Genomic DNA, 9,678 nt, shown 5'->3' with positions numbered 1-9,678 from the left:
CTTGTTATTTTAAAATTCATTTTGATACCATATGTCTTTTGATTGGAACATTTAGTCCATTTATATTCAGAGTTATTGAAAGATATGAATTTAGTCCCATTGTGTTGCCTGTAGAGTTGGTGTTTCTGATGATGATTCTAGTCTTTGTTGCTTTGGTCTTTTTTTTCCTCCTCTCAGAGTTTCCCTTGAATTTCTTGCATGGCTAATTTAGTGAACCAGCTTTGGTCATGAACTCCTTTTTTTTTTTTTTTTTGTCCCAAGAAACTTTATCTCTACTTTTACTCCAAGTAACAGCCTTGATGGATAAAGAAGTCTCAGGTGCATATTTTTCCCATTCAGCACCTTGAATATTTCCTGCCTCTCTCTATAGGCCTGCCAAGTTTTAGTGCACAGGTCTGCTGCTAACCTTATGTGTCTACCCTTATATGTTAAGGACCTTTTGTCCCCTAGCTGCTTTCAGAATTCTCCCTTTATCTTTGTATTTTGCAAGTTTCACTATGATATGTTGTGGTGTTGACTTGTTTTTATTGATTTTGAGGAGGGTTCTTTGTGCCTCTTGGGCTTGAATGTTTGTTTCCTTCCCCAGATTAGGGAAGTTCTCAGCTATAATTTGTTCAGATAAACCTTCTGTCCCCTTCCCCCCTACTCTTCTTCTATGACTCTTATGGTATGGATCTTATTTTGTTTTATGGAATTGCTGAATTACCTAGGTCTCCCTTTGTGATCTCTTCATTTCACCTTTGTATATTCATAATTTTATATTCTAGATCACCTATTCTCTCCTCTGCTTCTTCAATGCTTATTGTGACTATATCCAGTCAGTTTTGCACCTAAGTGATAGCATTTTTTATTTCAGCCTGACTACTTTTTAGGTCTTTGATCTTTGCACAAGGGTTTCTCTGGAGTCTTCCATGGTTTTCTGAAGCCCAGCTAGTAGTCTTAGGACTATTGTTCTAAATTCTTGTTCAGATATATTGTTTATATCTTTTCTGAGAAAGTCCCTGGTTATGATTTCTTCTTTACCTTTCTTTTGGGGATAACTCCTCCATCTTGCCGTTTTGGCTAAGTTTCTATCTTTTGCATGGTTTGAAAGCTTTTATGTTTCCTGCACCTGAGAGTAATGCTATATTAGAAAAGGGTCATACACGATCCAGGGCCTGGCACTTCAGGAAGTGTCTCTGGTGTATGCTGTGTGCACTCTGCTGTTACATTTTGGCTGCTCTTTCCCACTGGGTAAGTCCTCTGCAGAGCTTTTCCTTGCTTGCAGTGTGGAGTTTTTGGACCTTTAACTTGGTGTGCTTTGATTTGTTTGTTAAAATAAGACACACCTGTAATGCTGTCCTTTCAAACCATGGGCATCCTTCTGCCAGTTCTCAGATTCATTTCCTGGGTGTTCAAATGACCTGACTGCCATGCAGTTGTGTTAGAGGAAGGAGGAATGTCCAGCGTCTTCCTACCTTTCCTCCATCTTACTTCCTCCCCAATATGTTTATTTAGGTAGCACAGGGACAGGACCCATGGACAGAAAGAGCTACACATTTGCTGTATGAAGCTGGTTGTTGGTTATAAGCTTAGTGCTCAAAGGAGAGGGGACATGCAGGGAGTATTAGACCATTAATATTTTCTTCAAATTTCTACTAATAAACTACTTTCGTAAGATCTCTCTGGTGTTTACCATTCAGCTCGATTTTTAACTATTGATGAGAAGTACAGGCAGACATGAGACCCTTTAAGAATGTAGCAACCAGTGTGTATTATCAAAACTTTTCAGGCTGTAAGTCAGCCTTCTGGGCTAACGGCGAACGTTTTCCTGTTTCCATCATCACCCTTGAAGTGAGAACATAGCTTCTTTGGCTTATACAGAGGCAAAATATGGAACATAAGTGAAGGGGGCCCATCAGAAACATGGCAGAGACGGAGTGTTTAAAAATGTGATCCCTTTAGTTTTCTTCACTAGAACATAAAATGAGACCAGCAAGAAGGAAATAGTTATTTCTAGGAGATAAAGAATCAATAACTAATGGGTCTGGATTTGGGAAAGGGGAAAATGTGAATTTTTATTTCTATCTTTTGAATGGGCTCAGGAGGTAATCTATTTAGAAAAACCCTTGAGGAGGATCCTCCCTAAGTTTAGGAAATTCTTTTTTTTTAAATTTTTTTATTAAAAAATTTTTAATGTTTCTTTTTGAGAAAGAGAGAAACAGTGTGCAAGAGCAGAAGGGCAGAGAAAGAGGGAGATACAGAATCCGATGCAGGCTTCAGTCTCTGAGCTGTCAGCACAGAGCCCAGTGCAAGGCTTGAACCCACTAACCATGAGGTCAAGACCTCAGCTGAAGTCAGACACCTAACTAAGACCCTTAGTTCAGCCTTTGATGAAGGAGTAAAAGATGCCTGATAAGGATCTGTGATAACCCTGAATGGTCTGATTTTGTTTATTTTGTTTTAAAAATGTTTATTTTGAGAGAGAGAACATGAGCAGGGGAGGGACATAGAGACAGGGAGAGAGAGAATCCTGCACTGACAGTGCACAAGCTGAGATTGTGACTTGAGCCAAAATTAAGAATGCTTGAGACTGAGCCACACAGGAATCCATAAATGGCCTTATTTTAAAATGTAACTGTTTAATAGCCTCTTTAGAGTAGAAAGGCAATTCAGACAGAGGATTGCTAGGATGATCGCTCAAGGATAGAGAGGAACAGTAGGAGTTACGTCAGCCCTACAGTCTTATTGTAGGTTCACTGTCTCTTTTTCATTAGCGTTTTGTAATGAATTTTTCTGTGGAACTACTCCAGGAGTTCGAAACCTTTTGGAGGCATCGGCATGCCAATTAAAATAGGTATTCTCTTCGATTTAATTTGGGAACCCTTGCTTTCAACTGCACTTCTTAAATGATCTTATCTAATGTTTCTCATAATGGCCATTGCACTTCTAGGTTGAAATATCCTTGCAAGCTGGAAAAAAAGTTTGGTAGGACCCCAGCTGCAAATGGAGTTAACCCATATTTCTGTTCAGCCATAGCTACCTGCAAATGAAGTGCAACTCACGTACTTGTCTGGCCTTATTTTGAGGCCTCCAACCTGACATAAAACAAGCTTAGTAAAATTTTGTCATTTTTGTTAGATATTTGAGATTTCTGGAACTACAGTTCTTAGATACAAAGCAAGCAGGTGTGCATGAAGGTGGCATGGATGACTCTTCAGAATTTAAAAATCCCATTAGCTAAGACTATGGGTTTCTCAGGGCCAAACTGACACTTCAAAGGCATGTGCTACAGGGTTGGGGTTTGTTTTTTATAGTGTACCTTGGTGCACAGAGGTTTCTTGCAATTTGGCAAGTGACCTAGTGTGTATCTAACCCATTCTGTGACCAGTTTATCCTGTCATGGGAGTCTTCTTGAGGTGGCTACTCCTCTAAGAGCTTTTAAATGCTCAATCTATGCCTACCAATTTTTGCAGCTTTTTGGCCTCTAAGATTCCTGCTCCTTTATCTACACAAAACAAGGCAAATAAACATATACACCTTAATGTATCAGTAGGAACCAAGAACTGTTACTGGATCCTGGCCACAAGACCCAATGTGCAATAGCAATAATTCCTGTGGAAGCTCACTCAAGTTTTCCACCATGGGAATTATGGTCTGAAATGCTAAGGCTTTGGCCCTAAGCAGACCTTTCTGCCAGCTCAGTTGGGTTCTGAGAATTCCACTGGGTTCTGGACAAATATGCCAGGTCAGCTGGACTTGGGGCATGACTCTGTCAGCACAAACTGACCCACCCTATGAAAGAAAGCCAATTAGATTGGGAGTTCAAATGCAGCATAGAGCTGAACTCAGAACTAAGAGGAATTTATCCACAGCTCTTGGATATGACAACAAAGACCATGAACTCAAATGGTTTGTGGGTACCATGCATGTGCTTCTTGTTGTCCCCAAACGCTACTGGAAGTTTGCTTTGGATCTCATTGCTGCCACCGAATCTGTTAAAAAAACAAAAAATTCAACTGAGTAAATTTGAAGAGCTAATTGGCTTTATTAAAGGACTTATGAATCAGGCTGCATCCCATCTACCAAGTAGCAAGGGATTCAGAGATGTACAAAATAGAAGGCTTTTATAAGCAGGAGAGTGGGCAAGAATATTATTAGCACAAGAAAAGATTATTCCAGGCAAGCTGACTTTCCCTCAGGGAGAATAGTGGAGGGATTGGAGGAGAGGATGCAGATTATACCTCTCCTTTCTTTAAAGGGTGGAGAGGGTCCATGTGGCAGACTCATTGGTGCCCATTAGAAAATTCTTCCTTGACCAGTTGAGAAAGACTACATTTCTGGGAAAATTGCAATTGCAATTAGATTAGGTACTGAGCTCGGGTTTGGGGACATGGCCTAAGTGACACCATTTGGGGCCTGTGGTTTTCTTTTTAAGAAGGCCTACATCTATTCTTTCATTAGGTTTGTGAATTGTGATATTCTGTCAGCTGGCATAATTGATAAAAAGAAACTCTACCTGCTTCATCAACTATTTGGCTGTCCTGGGTCTTCTCTCCAAAAGGAGAAGCAGGATAAAAGCTTGATTATATTTCTGATCACTTAAGAGTAAGTTGCAGATACTGTGCCTTATTACCCCCAAGTACATCAGATGTATTATCTATAAACAAAGACATTTGCTTGCATGACTACAGAATAATGATCAAAATCAGCATGTTTAACCATATTACAAGACTATGATTTAATTTGAAGTTCTATGTTCAAATGTTCTCGCTTGTCCCAAACATACACTTTACAGCTTTTTTGTATCCTGGTTCCAGGATCCAATTCAGTTCACAGTATTTAGTTGTCATAGCTCATTAGTTTCCTTACACCTGAAGACTTTCTCAATTCCTTGTCTTTTATGACCTTGAAATTTTTGAGGTATATAGGCCAGTTACTTTGTAGAATATTTTCTCTGGATTATTCAAGGTCTATATTTTTACAGACACACAACACAAGTGATGTTGTATTCTTCTCAGTACTGCACATCAGAATTTAACATCTTGATCACTTGATTGGTGTAGTGCCTACCAAATTTCCCCACTGCAAAGTTACTATTGTTTTTTCAAAATTAATAAATAATTTATGTGCAGATACTTTGAGTCTATGGAAAGGTCCTATTCCTCATCAGACTTTCATTCACTTGTTTTAGTTCCTATGATATTGTGCTTTATAATAAAAAAATATAGGCCTATGTCCCATTTCTGGCACTGAGCTCCTAAAGCCATAGGAATGTCCTAAAGGATGACAGCAATAAAAAGTGTCTTTTGTTATGTTAATGAGGTGACTTTTGGGCCCCACCTTAGGATGGGGGCTGGTTGCTAGAGCAGACACCGCATGGTGAGTGTCAGAACCTTAGGCCACTCCACCCTGACCTCAGGATGGGAGAGGGGCTGCCTATTGAGTTCAGTTATCAAGGGTCAATGATTTAATCAATCCTGGCTGTATTAATAAGCCTAAAAGGAGGTTTGGAGAGCATCCAGGTTGGTGAGCCTGTGGGTATTTGGAGAGAGTGATGTGTCAGGGTGAGGCTGGAAGTTTGCTGCCCTTTCTCCATACTTTGTCTTATTAATCTCTTCCATCTGTCTGTTCCCGAGTTAGACCCTTTTATAATTAACTGGAGATCTAGTAAGTGCAACATTTCTCTGAGTTTTGTGAGCCACTCTAGCAATGATCAAACCCAAGAAGGGGGTCAGGGGAACATTCAGTCTATAGCAGGTCAGTGAGAAGTATAGCTGACATCCTGGACTTGGGATTGACATCTGAAGGTTGCAGGGATAGTTCTATGGGATCTTACACCATCACCAGATAAAGAGTGTCGGAATTAAGTAGAATTATGTAGGGCACCCAGCTAGTGTCCAAGAATTGCTTGGATGTATATGGGGAAAAAATCTACATGTTGGAATTTGTGATTAGAAACCTAGCTAACATCCATTGTAATTTCTTGCCTAATTGAATTAGTATTATAAATGTGACCAAATAGAATTTTTTTTAATCTCCATTTTTTTCTGTATTTGTTACTTGTCAATCTACCATAAAGGTTTTACCTTCTTCCTAATTTAAAACATTTTTTGTTTTATTTTTGAGAGCAAAAGCATGAGCACACGAGGGAGGGAAGAGCCCAGAGAGAGGGAGACAGAGAATCTGCAGCAGGCTGCACTGTCAGCACAAAGCCTGGCATGGGGCTCAAACCCACAAACCATGGAATCATGATCTGAGCCAAAGTCCGATGTTCAGTTGACTGAGCCACCCAGGCACTCCTATCTTCTTCCTAATTAATAAGTTAATATCACTATGAATTTGCAGATTCTTCTTATATTCAGTGGTTTATAATATGTTGCTATCAGTTATTTTGAAGCTCAAATTGTCACAGAGTTGGCCATCCGGATATTCTTTAAGCTGGCTCCAATGTCTGTTTGGTATGTCCACATTTTTCTTTGAGCACTTCATTACTTCCTGGTCTAGCCAGATGTTCCAGGTACTAATACTTTTGACATGTCCTCATTGTTTTTAATACCTTCCTTATTTTTCTTGTTACTATAGAAGTTTCCAGGCTTGTCTTGTATACTTCCTGCCCCACCTTAGAATCATCTATTTATTCAAGTATCCACAGCTCTGTTTTATGGAAATAATAGAGACCACAATCTGGAGACAAGGGATTATTGCTATTTTTGGGCCTTTTCAGTAGTCAGATCTAAGAAGTACTTCAAAATATTTTGAAGATAAAATACATTTTGAGTTTATCAACCTCCTTCCACTGCAAATTTAGCACTATAGGGGTTTTATTTATCTCTTCTATATATTTCCTTTGTCACCCATAGAAAATTCTAGTCTTCAGCGGAACCAATATAAATGCTATTTGCTTCATTCTACAATACATACACAACAATTTAGAGTAATAATAACCAAACTACTTGTAGTTTTCCTCTGTTGCTGAACTACCAAAAATTTGGTGGCTTGGAACAGTTTGCATTGATTTCCCCACATCTTCTGTGGAGCAGAAGTCAACGCACAGCTTAGCTGAGTCCTCTGCTGAGGAACTCGCAGGTTGCAGTGAAAGTGTTGTCCAGGGCAGCTGTCTCATCTGTGGTCCAACGGGGGAATGACCTGCTTTTGGTGGCAGAATTTAGTTCTTTGTGGTTATAGGACTGAGGGCCTCAGATTCTTGCTGCTGTCAGCTTAGAGGTGTCCTGTTTCCCACCAGTTGGGTCTCTCAGTACAGGAAGACGGCATTTTGCTCCTTCAAAGCCAGCAGGGGAGTGAGGGACTCCAGCAGGTCCTGGGCCATCATCTTATGTACATCAGTCATACAACCGCATACATGTATGTCCCATCACCTTGGAGTATTCTACTGGTTAGAATCGTGCCTACACTCAAGGGGAGGGAACTACACAAGGGGGTAAACATCAGGAGGTGGGGATCATAAGGGACACGCTAGATTCTGTGTACCTCACTACCAAAATATGACTGCTAAAAATGGTTTAAGATTTTTGGGTCATTCTTTTTTTCTTAAGTTACATGCAGTATATTACGTAAGTATGTATGGGAATGTTTCCAGACTTGTTTTTAGAATCTGCTTTTTCTGACACAATAATTTTGAGTACTCATCTGTGTCCACAAATTTTCTTCATATACTATACCTTTTGTGGGATGTATCTACCATATTTTATTTAGCCAATCTATCTCAATTGAATATTATGTTTTTCTTCGTTATAAGCAGCATCATAATGAATATTCTTGAAGCAAACCTTTCTTCCCATGCACCCTTAATTATATTGTTAGGACAAATGGTGCTTATTTATTCCCAGAAAGCTTCTTTGCTTGGACAGGATTTAAAGAACTATTTCCCTGAAGAAAATAAGTAAGGAAGCTTCACTGAAGAGAGATATTACTCAGAGTTCTTCAGAGAAATAAAACCAAGAGAGAGAGAGTATATGTATATAATATACATAAAGAGATTTATTGTAAGGAATTGACTGATGTGATTATGGAGGCAGGCAAATCCCAAGATCCACCTGGTAAGTCAGCAAGCTAGAGACCTAAGGAGCTGATGGGTTCAGTCTGAGTCCAAAGCCTCCCCGGGGGACCTGGGAGAGCTGATGGGACAGTCCCTATCCAAAGGTAGTCTCAAGACCAAAGAGCCGATAGTTATGCTGGAGTCTGAAGGCAGGAAGAAAACTGATGTCCCAGTTCAAACAAAGGCAGCAGGCAGGAAGAATTGTTGCTTACTTAGAGGAGGGCCCATCTTTTTGTTCTTTCTATTCAGGCTCTCCCTCCTTAGGAAGGACAATCAGCAAGAATAACACTTGACCAAAATTAAAAAAAAGACAAAAACATGATACAAGGTCTTTTAAGTTTGAGGTATGTGATAAAGAGTGTTAGTGGAGAAAATAAGATACTCTTTGCTTTACAGCTCTCTCTTCAATTCTACAAAAAAAAAAGGAGGGAGGGAATAAAAATAATCTCTCTAAATATATTAATGTTTTTCCTTCTCAAAACTTCCTAACACTGCCAAGTGACATTTGCTGTTAAATTAATACAAATCTTCCTCAACTTGGGGATGGTGTTACACCCTGATAAACCCATTGTAAATTGAAAATACCCTAAATTGCAAATGTAATTAATCTACAAAATGTCATAGCTTAGTCTAGCCTAACTCAAGTGCTCAGAAGACTTACATTAGCCTACAGTTGGACAAAATCATCTAATACTTTATTATAAAATACTTTTTGTATGGAATGTATCATGTAAGGTATATGAACACCTTACTGAAAGTGAAAAAAAAATGGTTCTAAGTGTGTTAGTTGTTTACCTTTGTGATCACATGGCTGACTGGGGGTCAAGAAAGAGTATCATATTGCATACTAGCCAGGGAAAAGATCAAACTTTGAAGTACAATTTCTACTGAATGTGTATTGCTTTGCAACCATTGTAAAGTAAAAAATCACACCATCTTAATTTGGGGACTAGCTGTACTCTTTAAAGTTACTCATTCTCCTTTACAACTACCCATTCTAATCACTACTTTTTTTCTTATAGCCTATACCTCCGTGAGGAAAGAGTCTTCACTCTTGCATCCAGCCTGTCCCCAGAGCACAGAGCTCAAGACAGGCTTCAGTTAAGCTAAAAGAGATGTCTTATGCTTAAATAAGATTGGAGTGTCAATTATTAGCTTAATTTCTGAATGTTCTAGTAGGATTGACTGTCTCTAAGAATGACTTTGCCATACTAATTCATCCAAAAAAGATTCAAACTACTTACTTGAGACTGAAATTTCATCTAGGGTAGAGGGAAAACTTCTATCACTGAATGCTTTTGTTTTTCCCTCATTTTCATATATAACTAATGAACACTTTTTTTTGAGCCTGAGAAAAATATCTATGTAGTAACTAACTTTTGACTTTGTGTGTGTGTGTGTGAAGGTCAGATAAGGAAACATCTTTTTTAATAGTTTATTGTCAAATTGGTTTCCATACAACACCCAGGGCTCTTCTCCGCAAGTGCCCACCTCCATCACCACCACCTCTTTTCCTCCCTCCCCCTTTCCCTTCAACCCTCAGTTCATTTTCAGCATTCAATAGTCTCTCAAGTTTTGCATCCTTTCCCTCTTCCCCTCCCCCTGGTCCTCCATTAGGTTTCTCCTGTTTTCCTGTTAGA

Source organism: Suricata suricatta, chromosome 10 (genome assembly GCF_006229205.1).
Source record: "Suricata suricatta isolate VVHF042 chromosome 10, meerkat_22Aug2017_6uvM2_HiC, whole genome shotgun sequence".
Classification (NCBI taxonomy): domain Eukaryota; kingdom Metazoa; phylum Chordata; class Mammalia; order Carnivora; family Herpestidae; genus Suricata; species Suricata suricatta.
The sequence above is the reverse complement of the archived record's forward strand: the minus strand, read 5'-3'. Positions refer to the sequence as shown.